This window comes from Tasmannia lanceolata, unplaced genomic scaffold, assembly GCF_043159265.1.
Source record: "Tasmannia lanceolata isolate RefF3 unplaced genomic scaffold, GAP_Taslan_0.1 ptg000018l, whole genome shotgun sequence".
Classification (NCBI taxonomy): domain Eukaryota; kingdom Viridiplantae; phylum Streptophyta; class Magnoliopsida; order Canellales; family Winteraceae; genus Tasmannia; species Tasmannia lanceolata.
In genome coordinates this window covers 166,601-183,749 of record NW_027518695.1, presented here as the reverse complement: position 1 = coordinate 183,749, position 17,149 = coordinate 166,601, and the positions used below count along the sequence as shown (strand labels likewise).

The window sequence follows — 17,149 nt, the reverse complement described above, 5'->3', positions numbered from 1 at the left end:
AAGGGAAATGATAAATTATCACCCCCAATATTTCATGGACAGCCCCCTCTGCAGATAACTCACCCCCCTTATACATTCAAACCACACCTCTTTCCCGGCTCGTCCTATCTGCCATTTCTCGGCAGATTTTGTCGAAACTTTACGGGGACCTCGGGGGGACCTTAAGCTGCCTCAGGGTTTAATTTATGATCCCAACTCACTGATTTGACGAGGTTAAGGACAAAACATGGAGGTGCAGGGCACGGTCAAAATGGGGTGTCTACACACCCTTAATAGAAATTATCTTCACCTGAGTCGACAATCATAAAGTCATTTCATAGGCTTATTCATCATATTACCTCTAAATTTCGGTTTAGCATGATCATGATTTCTAAATTATTTCAAGCATCTTTAATAAATACTAGCAAAAAAACCGTGCGATGCACGGGCCGACAAAGAATTGTACATACCACATCATAGGTTGATCTAAACCGTCCATGTGAAGGAACACAACATAAATAGGTTGTGCCCGTAAAATAATTTCCATAGGCTGATCCTAGCCCTCCAATCTATAGAGGTCTCGATAATTGTTGTTCCTCTTAAGGTGCCCAGAATTCGTCAATATTTTTACAGGTGTCCTGCATTTGTAATTTCAAACTTTCCGTAATTTTACCCGCACATAGTGAAAAAGGAAAAGTAGTTCCCGATTTCCAACCCGACCCAACCCGATTTGCAATTTCCTCAACCCGACCCAAACTGATTTCCAATTCGGGTTGGGTTGGGTCGGGTTGACTAGATTTGATATAGTACCAATTGTTGACCACCTCAACTCAAGCCGGGTTGTTTTGGATTTTGAGAACCAATAGTGAGTTTTTAACTCACAATCGGTTCTCAAAATCCAAACCAAATAGGGACTAACAATTAACAAAGGGAAATATTATCCGCACTACCATATTTTGATGATCACACTCCTCACTTTATTAAAGTACGGTATGGCCCACACCATAGGATTATCCAAACCATCCATTGTGGACTGTGGAGACTAGGGCTGCAACAGGGTCGGGTTTTTCAAAACCCTAGCCCAACCCTGGATCCCATTATCTCGGCCCTGACCCGCCCTGACCCTGAGTCAGGGTCGAGAAACCTCAACCCATGGCCCGCCCTACAGGGCTCAGTGCTGGCCCTGGCCCGCCCTGATGGGGCAGGGCCGGCCCGGGCCTGCCCTAATTGACCCTAGTGCAAATACCTGTTAAGAGTGCCAAAAATAAAGCAACCACTTATCATATAGAACAAAATGATCAATAAACAGATAAAGGGAACAAAATAAGACAACATGAATTCAACAACATGACGGGCAACAGAGACAATTAATAATAATAATCTAAAGAAACACCAATCCAAGATAATAGAAAACATTAGCAAAAGAAACATGCATAGATGGTTCAATTCTATAATATAAAACTTAGGGTCGGGCCGGGTCAGGGTACCCGAGGCATTAACCCAGAACCCGACCCGACCTCAGTTAGGGTCTAAAAAAATGAACCCTGACCCGCCCTCAGGGTTGGAAAATCCAGCCCTGACCCTGTTTGGGCTCAGGGTGGGTCAGCGCGGGTCAGGGCTGACAGGGCCAAACTTGCACCCCTAGTGGAGACTATTTCAATGTTGAAAAAAAAAACACATATACAGAACTTCTTCAGATGGAACCCAAATTCGGGTTTCGGGCAACCCGACCTTACCCGATTTTCAATTCAGGTTGATTTTTCCCAACCCAACCCGATTTGCGAAAAAGCTTAACCCAACCCAACCCAAATTCGGGTTGAACCCGACCCGCATAGGAACATCCAAGCAACAACGATGGTTTCAAATCATATATAGTGCTAATGTCCTCACTACCATATTTTATAATGGCACTACTCATTGTATTTTGATGATCGCACTCCTCACTTTATTAAAATGTACGGTATGGACCGTACCATAGGATGATCCAAACCGTCCATTAGATGGGCCACTGCCTACATAGGTTGTGCCCCAAAAATAATTTTCATAGGTTGATCCGAATCCTCTGATCTATATCGGGTTATAAGTTGATCCAAACTGTCCATGTGATGGAACACAACATCAATCAGTTGTGCCCGTAAAATCATTTCCATAGGTTGATCCTAGCCCTTCAATCGATATAGGCTGATCCTAGCACTCCAATCGATAGAGGTTTCCATAATTGTTGTTCCTCTTCAAGCGCCCAGAATCCGTTAATATTTTGCAACTGTCCTGCATGAGTAATATAAAGTAGTTCTTTCGTCATTGTCATATGTCTCTACCTCTTCTTGGTAGTTTTTGTTCGTAATTGTCATAGGGTCGGTACTTTTCGTATGTAGATCACGATTTTATCCTCAAATAATTTCTCATAGAGATAGAAGTTAGATATCAGCAAAGGGGTTAATAGTAAAAGAGTAATGATGATGTGTAAATCTCATAGGAAAAGAAAAGGAATTTCTTTTTTTCTCTAGCTATATAGTGGTAGTAGATAGGCGTTCTTTTAAATAAGAAAGAGGGGTACGGGTGAAACAACATTATGATGGCCTTTCGTAAGCATCTTGATAAAACTAACAGCCTATAAATGCTAACCTGAAGAATGTAAAGTCTGAACTGTGAAGATCGGAGTGCAATTATTAATTCAAGGAAGTGTGGTTATAGGATGTTGCGTATAAATTCCATCTAGAAGTGGTAATAAAGAAAGTGAAGTCACTTTTAGCTTCTTCCCCACTTTTACCTTATACATAGCAATGTTGTGGTTAAAAACATCTTGATCAAGTGATCCTAGGCCGTTGATTCATAAAGCGAATCCGTTGATTTTTGTTGACTCAGATGCATGCCCCTTCCGCTATTCGGACTCAAAGCATGCCTTTTATTATTAAATTTTCAGGGGGAAGGAATGATGCCCATAAATCAATCCTACCTTACTCATGATTAGGGCTGCAACTTGAGCCGGGTTTTACCCGACCCGCATTGACCCGACCCGAAAATAGCCTGGGTCGGGTTGATGTTTCTCGGGTCTTGGGTCGAGCCGGGTTTAGAATCAAAAAGCCCGCATGAATCTCGGGTCGAGCCGGGTTTGAAGGGGCCCGACCCGACCCGACCCGAGATACTTAAGTTTTAATGTTTTATAATATGTAAAACTGTAAAAGACTAAAATTGTAAAACAAAAAGTCAAAAACGATAAAACCCAAAAAGGCAAAAACCCACTCACGCAACACTGCAACAGCCAACAGCCCAACAGGGACTCTTTCCATTTTCATTTTCTCTTTTCCCCCTTCATTACTAGGGTTTCATTGTTTCAAGAGCACCAAGGAGATCTCATATCTGGCTATCTGCTATGCTACTCTCACTCTGCTACAAAACTGAGCCTCACGATCGAGCCTCACACGAGCGACAAATCATCTCTCTTCTTTCACCTTGTTTCTAATCTCTTTTCTCACTGATTTTGTTTTCTCCACCATTGATCTACTGTCTTTGATTTCATTTCTATCTTTGATTTATTCTCCATCTCTCCTTCTTTGGATCTCTACTTTCTCACTTGATTTGGCTGAGAGAGAAGAAGAGCTCTTTTGAAAAGGGTTTGGAAAAAGAGAAAACAAGAAAACTTCTCTTTCTAGGGTTTGAGGAGAGAAGAGTTAGGGTTTCAAGGTTTGGGAAAAGGTCCTCCACGATTTTGCAAAAAGGGGTTTTTGGGCATTTAGGGTTTCTAGGTTTGGGCATTTAGGGTTTCTTGGTTTAGAGAAGAAGGAAGAAGAAAGGTTGCTCTATCTCTTCATTTTTATTCCACCTCTCAACAGCCTCCACATAACAAAGCCTTATCCATTACTTTGCCCATTTCAGAAACATCTTTCCATCTGATCCGGTCTTGGTGAGTTCCGCCATTCATTCTTGATGCTAATTAGAGATGGTGACCGCGTAAGTAACATCATTTTGGGATTATTTGAAGAAAAAAGATTCAATTTTACCATTCAAAAAAACATTATTAGAATAAAATAGATCTATGTTGCTGGAGTGTAATATCATCATATGTTCTTTAAATGGTTTTCCAGCATGTTAGACGTGCGGCTGTCCTAGCTCTGAGTACTGCAGCTCACAATAAGCCAAATCTTATTAAGGGTCTACTTCCAAAACTTTTGCCACTTCTATAAGACCAGACTGTTGTTAAGGTATGCAATACTTTGCACTTTTTAATGCGTAAGACATAGTAAATGAGGGATACAAAAGGGTCCAAGTGTTTACACTTTGGACACAACTGTGGTGGGCCTCAGTTCTCAACCACCAGAAGTGTTGGTTGTGTCAGGTGTAGTTGGAGATAATCTAGATTTTATTTGGCCAGTTTTGGGCTGAGATATTAAAGGGCTAAATAGATTTTGGGGTTTGGTAATGGATGAGTCTAACTGATCTCAGATCTTGCCCATTGACACCCTCCAACATTTTTTTCAATGATATGTTTATGATGGTAACTTTTATTAACTTACCGTTTGCTATGCAGCAAGAATTGATAAGGACTGTTGATCTTGGTCCATTTAAGCACGTTGTAGATTATGGTCTTGAGCTTAGAAAAGCAGCTTTTGAATGTGTAGACACATTGCTGGACAGTTGTCTTGATCAAGTGAACCCATCGTCGTTCATTGTTCCTTATCTTAAATCCGGTTTGGATGGTTAGTATTCCACTCTGCTGTTTTAACCTTTTACATTCTATGATTAATGTGTTTTATTGATTCATGCGTCCTTGCTGTTATGTTTTTGTTGTAAGCATAGAAGGGTTATGATATGAAATGGTTCTACAGATGCCTAAATAATTTTGTGCCGTAATAAGTTATTTTGGAATGTGTAACATAAGACAAGAAACTCTGAAAATGTTTAAGTGTAGGCTCTGAAATGGAGAACCCAGCAAACCTGGCTCAGTAACATCTAGATGCCATCAACAAAACATGTGTACAGAGCTTTGCATGGGTTTTAGTAGTATGTGCAATACTTTGCGAAGAAATTATGTGCTCAACTTTGCCCCATGGGGTCTATAAGGTAGTTCCTTGGACAGGCTCCATCTAAGAACTGTGTTTACAACATCGCTTTGTAGGTTCTTGCGAAACAAGAGTTTTTCTTAAAAAATTGCGTCAACGTGAAAAAACCTGACCCGACCCGACCCGACCCGAGATTTATCATGGGTAGGGCCGGGTTTGGGTCTCGTGGGTTTTCCGGAAAAAAACCCGACCCGACCCGACCCGAGATATTTCTCGGGTTGGGTTGGGTTCTTCAAAACCCGACCCGCCCGACCCGAGTTGCAGCCCTACTCATGATCCTGCACTTGTACTCCTCCTTTCCTCGAGCCTCAATTACCCTACCCTACTTCTTGAAAAATAATGGACTATATATAAGGCCTTTCATCATGTAAAAACTCCAGAGTATACATCGCTGATGAGTTTTTTTTTTGGTTTTGTTTTCCAATTCCAATTCCAATTTTAACAGCATCAACTAAGGAAGAGCCATGTTATCATGCGTGCCACGTGGAGTGATCATGTTTTTGGTTCGGTATATGGATCCTTCAGATAAGATGGTCTCTGTTTTTTATATTCGCCACCCGCTTTTCCCGTAGTCTTTTATTGGAGTTTTCTTTTTGGGTTTGAACGGCATATCGCATTCCACATGTACGGTTAATCTCACTGTTTTACAATACAACGGATCCTTTTCCTTTTGCCAGAGTTGGGGAAACCAACAGGCGAGTACTCGGCGAGGAATGCTACTACTACGCCCCAACTCGTAGTTTTTTTAATTTTTTAATTTTTTTTTTTTTTTTTTTACTGACGAAGGAAATGCGTTAAAGCGCGTGCATAAGATGCCTTGCAAACATGGACGTCTTACTGAAGGGAGCCCTTGCAATACGGTGATGTGTCAACCGTTATAAATGCATGATGGTGATGTGTGGCCAATAGGAGAGCCCATTCACCTCTTTTTTGCAAGGGCTCCCTTCATTTTAGACTTCCTCTAGATAGAAAGAGCTTGGGCGTGGGTGGGGACCACACCTACAGAGAGTAGTAGAGTTGAAGGGTGAAACAGAAGGCAGAAAGAACATATGAAGAGCACGAGAGGTCTCTGTTTCTAGGGTGAAAACGCCAAGATCACACTCACCACCCTCTCCACTCATCGGGAAAACTACTAGAAAGTTAGAAACCCCCTCCCTCCCCCGGATAAAAACATACCTACACAAATCCCCCCTAAAACGTTGTAGTTACCAATCACCCCATAAATAGCTTTTAATTTTGCCTTTATATCAACAAGACAGACACCACGCGCCATGCAGGACGGCTATTCATAGCAAAAATATGTGCTTTTATTTTTTGTGATTAAGTTTATATAAGATAAATATGAGTTATCACATATTATAATTGTAAGGCATTCAGTCGTTAGAAAGAAACCTACTTCTATAAATAGCTATAGTGAAATATATCTACAAGTACTAAGAGTTCTTATGGACGGTTTGGATCATCCTATGATGTTGTCCGTACAGTACTTTTGGAAAAATAAGGGACTATAAGAGCTTACACCATATAAAAACTCGATATCAACATCCAATCAATAAAAAAGGTATAAAATAAAATGAGCAGTATCGTTATCAAAATATGAATTATCATTCTACAGGGAGTGTCCAGGGAATTTCCATTTGGCAGCTACTCTAGAGTCCCCTCATAGTTGTATTTGCCTTATTCATTTCATTCATATAAGGTGGCACTTCTCAAACAGGGCGGCTAGCTACGAAATTGCTTAGACACTCCCGTGCCGTAGCATAGCAAAGAGAATGAGAGAGAATACGTACATTTAGTTGGGCCACAATTGTGACATCAGCTTGATCAAGATCGCACACCCTTTGGGCCCCAACGTTTAAAGTTGTGTAGTCACTTCATCCCTTTCCTTATCATTCTCCATTCTCTACCGACGGAAGGAAAAGTCCATTTGAAACTTCTCTCTAGTACTCGCAACTCGCAAGGGAAGTTAATCCAAAATACTAAAAAATTATTAAGTAAAAAAAATAGGGGCCGGCAGTCTCTTGATTCCACATTTTTGATAAAGCATCATAAGGGACCGCTGGCACAAGTTAAGTTGATGATTTTTCGGTGTAATAGGGTGTCATGCATGTTGTACGAGACCAAGACCTTTGGCGTGAGTAGACTATGGGTGCGTTTGGATTAGTCATAAAGGCATATATTTATTTAGGGAAGTGACACATAAGCCCCCTTTTCTTCCCTGGGCCTCTAGTATATTTATAACTACTCTTTAGTCTTCACACTACAAGTGGTGACCCTGGGGAAGAAAAAAGTGGTGAATATATCATTTTCCATTCATTTAAAGAATCATATGTTGGATTTTAGTGGTCTATCAACTCCAAAATTCTTATGTTTTCCTAAAATTTGAGTTAAAGTTGATTAATTAGCTACTATGTACACCAGTTTCATATAGCCCTAGTAAGAAATTTGGAAATTTGTTAGATCCCCTTTTAGGTCCTACTCACGGTTTCCCTAGCATTTCATCTAACCATAGAAGAAAGTTTTCTTTTCACCACTGTCAAAGCTTTTGAAGAACAAATAAATTAACCGTGGAAATGGCAAGGAAGAGAGTCAAGATCATGCATGGCTCATGCTTTAACAGGTCCCTATCATTTTATATTCTGGTTTGATTCCATGCAAATAATCTAAGGGAAGAAAAGAAAAAGGTTGTTATATCTAAATACAATTTTAGATGTAATATCATATTCACATGACGTGCCATTTACTTCTCTAAAAATAATTCTGTAAATATAAATAGTCAACAATAAATACTGTGAGAACATTCTAAAAACATTTATTTTTTATAAAACTTAAACCATCATAACCCAATTTTGTAACAGATAAAATACTTGGACAGACTCAAGCTTGTATTGCGCATTAGTAGATTATTTTTTTCAAAGTATTTTCTAATATGGATAAGAGGAAAAATAATATCGTAAGAAATAATAAACGACTACCTTTCTTTTTATCCCTCATCTTCTTCAATTACTCAATAACTATACTTTCAGAAATTAAACTAACACGGGCCACATTGCCATATGTATGGTCAGCGGGTTGATGTATGCCTCAACATGATTTCTTTAACGCGGCCTTTTTTTAATAGGCAGCATGCATAAAATTACAACAATAATTATCATTCATGGTAGTGTCTGCTTTTTTGGTGAAGCAACAAAAACATCTGCTCCCAACACATTAGGATTGCTGTTTGGGACAACCCTAAAATGAATTATTTTCACATCGTTTTCCAGTATGATATAACAAGAATTTAGGACTTGATCGGCTTCAAAAGTGACTTTGATAAGAAAAAAAGGTTTTGTTTGTGTTTAGGTGTAAATACCAAATTTTGTCACGCTAGAACTAATGAGTCGCGATGAAGAGTCTCATGACGAGTTCCAGAGCACTATCATTTTTCTCTTAATATCTCTATAGGTTATTGAAACAGGAAAATACTTTTCAAAAATGATTTTTATCTCAGAAATGCTACACAAGCCTATTTTTGCACACCATCCACCTTTTACGACACACCCAAAGAGCCTGTTTTCACACGGACTTTGAGTTAAAATAATCCGTTTTAACGCAAAAACACTTCGTGTCTCGAAAGCTAGCGATATTAGACTCATTGGAATCTCTCCGGAATAAGAAATCCAACGGATCTGACCGCGCATGATTCGGAGTCCAAACGGAGGAGTTACGGCCCGCCGAAATTCCCTCAAAAATTATCAAAAGAGACAAAAGCTCACATTTTCCAAAATAGGGGCGTCAGAGAAAAATCAGATTTTAAACTTCATAGGTTACTTTCAGAGAGTTTTATTTGGTTTTTTTTTTAGTTTAAAAACCATTTCTGATTTTCTGAAAACCCTAGTTTCTGTACTTTAGAAGAGAGAAAGTAGAGAAATTCTTAGGTAGCTCACACTGGGCGTCGGTACTCTGTCGAATTTTTGAAGACTTGGAAAGACATCCTTCAAATAACATCGTTGTTCTGTCAAATTTTGTAGAACTTTGGGCTATTTTTCCATAATAGCGCTGCTGTTCTGCCGAATTTTCAGAGAAATTGAAGCCCTTTTATTCGAATAGAACCGTAGTTCTGCTGAAATCTCGGCAAGCTCGAGGTCCCTTCGTCCATATAGCTCCGTTATTCTGTCGAAATCTCGGCAAACTCAAGGGCGCCCCTTCGTCCAGATAGCGCCGTTGTTCTGCCGAAATTTTGGTAAGCTCGAGGCCCCTTCGTCCAACTAGTGCCGTTACACTGCCGATTTCTCGGAAGAAATCTCCATATCCTTTTTGGTAAAATTATATTTATTTTCCTGCTTTCTGCACTTCTGTTACAAAAAACCGATGCAGGGTAGTTATGGGATTTAGGGTACCTGTTACCCTAGATCCTGTAACGTAAACCATGATGAGAACCCTGGTGCTCCACGATGTTGGACAAACGGAGGGAATCATAAACCCAAAGTTTTCTTTCCCTTATGTATTGTCTTTTCCGTTTGATTTAGTTATCTTGATTGTGGTTAGCTGCAAGATCCTTCCGGGATTTATACTACATCATACGACTTCAATCAAGATAACGACCTGAACCACTAATTTTCTTTTCTTTGTAAATTCATTTTATTTACATTCTGGAAATAAGCCTAATCCAAATAAAGGATAAATAAAGATGTTTTCTGATTAAATTCCTCACAAATGCCAAATCAAGTCAAGAGACAGGGTTCACCCGGGCATGAGGGGTGCCTAACACCTTCCCCGAATGTAACCATAACCCTTATTCATATATCTGTAAGGACCATGCCTTAACAAACTGAGCAAAATTACGGGTTCTAGGCCCTGAGCAAGAGAATCCTTTCGGTTAATGCTCCTCCAATGAAACTCGAGTATTCATCCTTATTTCATCGAAAGAGCAAACACGGGTCCTAGGTCCTAACCTAGGTGGCGACTTTGAGTTTCTCTTTCTTGTGAAATCCGAACCAAGATTCCAAATTCACAAGAAACGCAGATCAACAAACACTCCCAGAAAACCCGACGTGGTGATCCCTCGCCGCCCCCAGTGCGCGAGAAAAAATCGGCTTCTACAGTAGGTACCTTTTTTTATGGGCAAGCTAGGGTTAGGCAGGACCCTACCAGAGTTTAATAGGAAAAAATATAAGGATCAATTACCAATGGGGGACAAAATTTAGGTGGAATTATCAATAGGACCCATGCTTTTCAGAAATTATTAACGAGAGACAAAAGAGGTCTTGTCATTAAAAGCTGAACGAAAATGCCCTTTTCTTAAGCAACACATTTTGCTTTTCCACTTTTCCCTCTTCTCTCTTCTTTCTCTTTTTTTTTTTACTTTTTCATTTTCAACTTTGTTTTTTTTACCTTACCAGTCATCTTCTACATCATTTAGCCACCATTGGAGGCGGGAAAACTCAAAAATTTGAAACGTGAGTTCATTCCCATGTATCTCTCAATATCTAGGTTTTGTTTTTCATTTGTTTTAGCGTTTTGCATTTCTCCTTCTCTCTTTCAATGGAGGATGAGGAAGATGAATCGTAGGGTAGAAAGAAAAAACCGTGACAATGAACGAGTAAAAATAAAAACAGGAAGTAAAAACATGTTCATAAGGGACTTGATAAGCCTATTCGGAATTTGGTAACCCCATTTTGATACTCGATATCTCAACCCTAGAGACTTGAAAACCCCCTTCCAAAACTCCAGTACCCTTGGGCAATTTTAAGGGACTTGATAAGTCCATTTGTAAATTGGTAACCCCATTTTGATACTAGATAACCCCAATCCCAAATACTTGAAAACCCCCTTCCAAAACTCTAGTACCCTTCTCCAATTTTCAGGGACTTGATAAGCCCATTCGAAAATTCGTAACCCCATTTTGATACTTGATAACCCCAATCCCAGAGACTTGAAAACCTCCTTCCAAAACTCCAGTACCCTCGGCCAATTTTCAAGGACTTGATAAGCACATTCAGAAATTGGTAACCCCATTTTTTATACTAGATAACCCCATTCCAAAACGCTAGTACCCTTGGCCAATTTTCAGGGACTTGATCACCCCATTCGGAAATTGGTAACCCCATTTTTTATACTAGATAACCCCAATCCTAGAGACTTGAAAACCTCATTCCAAAACTCCAGTACCCTAGGCCAATTTTCAAGCACTTGATAAGCCCATTTGAAAATTGGTTACCCTACTTTTGAGAGTTACTAACCCCCTTCCAGAGAGTTGAGGAACCCCTTATGCTACAAAACCCCCTGCCTATAGCAACTCTTCTAATGGCATTACAATTCTATTCATGATAGAAATAACAAAAGAAATGGTTGTTGTTTTTATTAAATGTGCTTCATGTATTACATCCAAATTTGTGTATTACAAAAAAATAAAAAAATTTAAGTAAATCAAAAAAATGTGTAGCCCATCCATTCATGTATTACATCAACATTTTTTATACAACCACTTGTCTTCCCAAAAAGTGAGTGAAGCCATCCATGCATTATCTCTAGAACTCACCATAAAATACAAATCGCTTAAACCCTAAACAAGATAAATCAGAAATAGAGGAATGAAAAATAATGCAAAATCCTAAAAAAATAAAAACAAAACCTAAATACAAAGAGATAGATGGTAAGAACTCAACATTCAAGTTTTCAAGATTTGGCCATAACAATGGTGGCTGAACAAGGAGGAAGATGACTAGTAGGGTAAAGAATAAAAAATGTGATAATGAAAAAGTAAAAGAAGAGGGAAGAAGGAAAAAACAAGGTCAAAATGTGTTGTAAATGCCAAAGGGCATTTCCGTCTAGCTTTTACTGACAAGACCTCTTTTGTCCCTTGTTGATAATTTTTGAAAAGCATGGCTACTGTTAATAATTTTGCCTAATGTTTGTCCCCCGTTGGTAATTGTTCCAAAATATAAAGAATTACAATCGGGAATAGCATGTGCCCTTAACATCATTACAAATGAGCTCCAATAGAGCAAGGGGCCGATCACTTATATCCTCACCTTTAAAGGGCATGTCCATTCATACAGATAGTCAGCCACACTATTTGCTTCCCACCATACATGAGTTATTTTCCATTCAACCAGGTTGGCAAGATGATCTCGGATTTGCTCCAAAACTTGTTTTAACTCTCCACGGGCACTTGTATTCATTCTCTACAACTTTTACCGCGACCATGGAGTCGGATTCGATCCAAACCCGTCTAATCCTTTTCTTTTCAGCAATCTTGAGGCCGTGCAGGATGGCCTCAATCTCAAAATTATGGATGTTGGGTATATAATATAACCCATGTATGTTCTAATATAAGCCCAATAAGATAATGGAATGGTGTAGTGGGCCTATTTGGGCTAGAGCCACTAACCTATTAAAACCCTAGTGTATCTAATATATATAGGGGCTGGAGGCAACAAACTTGGTATTCCAAATTAGATACCTTGGGTGTAATGCTTCAAGCAACCTCTTGCTCGACCTAATTACTCTAACAATCTTGAAGCATTAATGAAACCCTAATTTTGGATCTTCTTGATAATCATCCCTCTCGGTTTATCTTTGTTGGATTCTCGTAATCCATTGTTTTGAATGTGGGTTTTTCTCCTTGGTGCGAGTTTCAACGAACCAGTTGTTGGGATTTTCTTTCTGGCTCGACTCGAATCCTCACTACCGATTTTATCACCACAAATTGGTGGAGGCCGAAACCTATTCTTGTTGAAATCGACTTCTCGCCAACGTTCGAAGTGCTTCCATGGGCAGATCGAGGGCTCGAATGCCACGATTTGGATCTTGAAATCCTTGAACGACAACAAATTGTTCTGTCTTCTTTTAGAGTTAGAAGAAGAGGGGTTGCTTCAATTTTGACATTACCTGAAGGTTTCAAAGGATTTTACCATTGGGAGCAAGCTTTGCCGAATTGTTATTGTCATCCCTTGTAGTGGATTCTCCAAAAGAGGCGTGTCTCTCTCTGTGTCTCTTGGAGGGTTTCTCATCGCCTAAAATCCACCGACTTGTGCACTGAAATTCTCTTGGATTTGGAAAGCCTCAAAATTCATTTTTCGGTGGTGGGTTTCCTCTCCCACAGATTTTATTTGGGATTAAGAAAGCCTAGTTGGGCAACCTGCAATTATATACCCAAGCAGCCTTCTCCATGCTTTGTTTGTACTGGAAAGTGAAAAAAGGAGGGCTGATCTCCCTATTCTAAGAAACCCAAAATCCCTTTGTTGTTGGTCTTTTGCTGCGGCGAATTGGATTCGAATCTTGTAGCCCGTAGTCTTGCTTCCCTCAACCTCTCACTCTCAATTTTGGGGTTCCTTTCACTCTCTTGGTCGGTGAGTCTTGAGACCAACCCCCAGAGATTTCGTCAAGAATATCTGCCATATCTGTTCGTGTAGGTGGCAATCGCTTGGGAAGTGGGTTTCACTCCCACAGAAGTTGCTTGGTCGTGGGTTTCTATCCCACAGACTTCGGTTGGGGTTGCTATCACTCTTCCACTTGGTGACTGGGAGTATTGTTGCCGAAATATTTCTTGGTGCCGTAACCTTGTGGGGTAATAACTAGGTCACCAATTTGTGGAGTAGAAACCTTCTAATGGCCGTGTAATGTTGGATTTCTTTGGTGGTTGAAGCTTTGTGGTGTATTCGAACCGTCTTGGGTTCGAAAAATTCTTAATTTGTGGTCGAACCTACTTTGGATCCGTATTCTTGACGCTCGACTTGGAATTCGGTTCTTGGTTTTGTTCTTGGTTCACCCCTTGTAAACCCCAATATGTTGGGTTTGGGTTTTTTCCCTTGGTAGTAATCTCTTGCTGTTGGGCTTCATCTTGGATATCTCAGATTCGAGTTTGGATTTGGTTCGCGACTTAGTTATTCTTATTTGATTATTGCGCTTCACAAATCAGGTGCACTATTTCCATATTTTATTTTGGTAAATTGGACTAAAATGGACAAGACTGCAATTCCCTTTGAGATGGTCAAACGTTAATTGTTTGGACACACCATATAAGGAAGCTACTATGTTGGTAGATAAGGTTGAGTATAAAAGTTTCACTGCCATGTTGGGAAAAGATAAGGCCAGTACTTCTTCAGATTGGTGGTTGGATACAAAAGCCATTTGTCATGCTTACAACTCAAAGAAATTTTTTCACTGGTGTTATCGAAGTAAAGGAGACTAGTACAGTGGCTAGTGGAGCAGACATAGAGGTCACTCACACTGGTACTGCGAACTTGTCCATTTCTTTAGGTAAACAACTAACTTTATAAGATGTTAAAGTAGTTACTATTATTTTGGTATATGCACTTCATTTATATGTGGTAGAGTACCCAAGAATTTTGGTGAGGACTTTGTGACCTACCCTTTGGAGAATGATCCATCATCCTATCAGGAAGTGATGAGATCTAGGACTCTTTGTTATGGGCAGAAGCCATTCATGATGAAATGAGCTATCTGTTAGAAAATCTAACTTGACAGCTAGTCAACTATGGGCTGTAAGTAGATATTTGTATGTGCTTATATAAAATTTTGTTATGGTCTTAATCAAACACCTAAATTGTGACATAAAAAATTTGACAAAGTAGTAAAGAGTTTTGGGTTTTCTGATCAATTACTCTGATAAATGCTTTTACTATCATTTTGTGTCAAATAAGGTCATGCTTATTTGCTTGTATGTAGATGTTGATTCTTGTTTCCAATCTCTCTCTGTGGTGAGTAATGTGAAACTACCATTGGGTAAAGACTTCGACATGAAAAGACCACCTGGGTGTTGTTGACATCATTCTTGGTACGAAAGTAAGTTTTTGAAAGGTAAGGAATCGCCCTTGGCCTAGCCCATTATATGAAAAAAAAAACTTTCCTTATGGAGATGCAGTGAGTGCAAACCGATTGAGACACCATTTTGATTATACCAAGAAGCTGATCTCTAAAGAAGAGATAGTGTGAGTCAGTTAGATTATTCTAAACTGATTGGTAGTCTCATGTATGTTTTGTGTTGCACTAGGCCAGACATAGCCTTTATAATTGGCATGCTGAGTCATTTTACTAGCACTCCTGGCCATGAGCATAGAAATGTCCTTATGAGGCTGATGAGATATCTTTCGTGTACTCAAGAGTATGCTCTGAACTATGGTGGCCATCCACTTATTGTGGAAGTTTATTCTGATGTATCATGGGGCTCAGAATCAATAATAGCAAATTTATTGCTGTTGTGTGGAAGTCGAATTGGAACTTTATGCCTTAACTTCAGCTATAGATGAAAGCTACGGGATAAAGAATTTGATTATGATTATGGCATTTCACTGACCCGGTTTAAGATTAGTTCTTTAGTGGGTTAAGGATTAGTTCCTTATGTGTGTTCTGTGATAATCAAGCTACAATAATGGTTGTGAAGAACTCACTCTTTAATGGTAAGAGGAGACATCTTAGGCTGCAACAGGCTATATGCTGAATTATCTCAAGAACACGGGATTATCACTTTGATTGATACGTAATCGAAGGATAATAGGCCGAAGCTCTCACAACAGGGACTGACCAAAGATCAAATATTCAAAATTGTGGGAGAGATGGGGTTAAAGACCGTGTAGACATGTCTTAACCTACATCTATGTTATTTTGAATTTTTTGAATCTCCCTCTGTTTTGGCTAAGATAAGCACTTGATAAGTTTCGATGATGTTTACAGTTGTTGTATGTCATTCCACATTTGATGACATGTCCTTTTTTGGGAAAGGTAGTACATTCCAAACTTGATGATACAGCTTAACTCAAATATGGATAAGATGACTGTAACATTCCAAAAAAGAAACATGAAATGGTTCTTTGTAAAAGAAACCATTTGGTTTTGTTCTTTAATGAAACTTAACAATTAGGAATGGTTATTTGCAAAAGAAGCTGTTTAGGTCTTGTTCTTTATTGAAACTTGACAATGATGCTTATGGTGAGAGTGATACTGATACTTTTTCAGCCATTTTGAATTGTACTAAGTTCTTCTTCAGGTAGAACTAGATACTTTCGTGAATTATGGAATTGTACTAAGATCTTCTTCAGGTAGAACTAAATACTTTAGTGTTTTACACAAATGATTGGATTAATTTCATGAAATTCATATGTGGTAATTCACAGGGATTGGCGAAATAAGAGGAGCTTGTCTTGATTTGGACTTTGATGAAGATGACTTACTTGATGAGTAAATCTTCTAAAGTCATAAAGACTATGCTTACATTTCAGTATGCATAGAGTTCACTTTTTTGTGGAACTTTATTTTGGATCTCGATGAGAATCATACCTCATGAATGAATTCATCTAAGATCAGTGGGGTTCACTTATATGTGAAACTATATTTTGGTTGAGTTTAGCTTGTTGTATATCTTAAACTCTTGGTTTGTCAGAAAATGATTCATGTTTTCATTTGGATTACAGATCTTTTATGATATAGACCATATTGTGATGTGGATGATTCAATATTTTGTTTTGAACATTACACTATCTATTTATTGGATTGTGCTATATGTAGAACATAGGAGGAGATTGTTGGGTATATAATATAACCCATGTATGTTCTAATATAAGCCCAATAAGATAATGGACCGGTGTAGTGGGCCTATTTGGGCTAGAGCCCACTAACCTATTAAAACCCTAGTGTATCTAATATATATAGGGGCTGGAGGCAACAAACTTGGTATTCCAAATTAGATACCTTGGGTGTAATGCTTCAAGCAACCTCTTGCTTGACCTAATTACTCTAACAATGGATGTACCCACATTGGAGGTTGAGGGAGAACATAGCAACAATCTCACTATCAGCAGTTCTAAGCACACCACCAATGCCACCACCCTCATCAGAAAGAGAGGCATCAGTGTTATTTTAATCCATCCTGGGTCTGGTTTGCTCCAGCTGCAAGTTGCTATATTTTCGTCGTAGCTGAATAATGGAAACCCAAAGTTATTTGCTATTTCGCTGTTTTTCTGGGTTGGATCATCTTGGAGCTTTAAATGGAGGATCCTTGCCTTGACCGTAGCCAATATATTTCTGAGGATGAAGATTTTGTGGTTTCTAGTTCCCCCATGGAGCATGACGTTCCTTTCCAACCAGAACATATATATGGTAGCACT

General features: G+C 39.1%; 1 long non-coding RNA gene across 1 annotated transcript; it reads left to right on the top strand.

Annotated features, from left to right (window-relative positions):
• Positions 1 to 2,966: 2,966 nt before the first annotated feature.
• Positions 2,967 to 4,804, top strand: LOC143850962 (uncharacterized). Its single transcript, XR_013236138.1, has 3 exons — positions 2,967 to 3,930; positions 4,065 to 4,181; positions 4,508 to 4,804. It is a non-coding gene; the product is annotated as an uncharacterized LOC143850962 (long non-coding RNA).
• Positions 4,805 to 17,149: the final 12,345 nt, after the last annotated feature.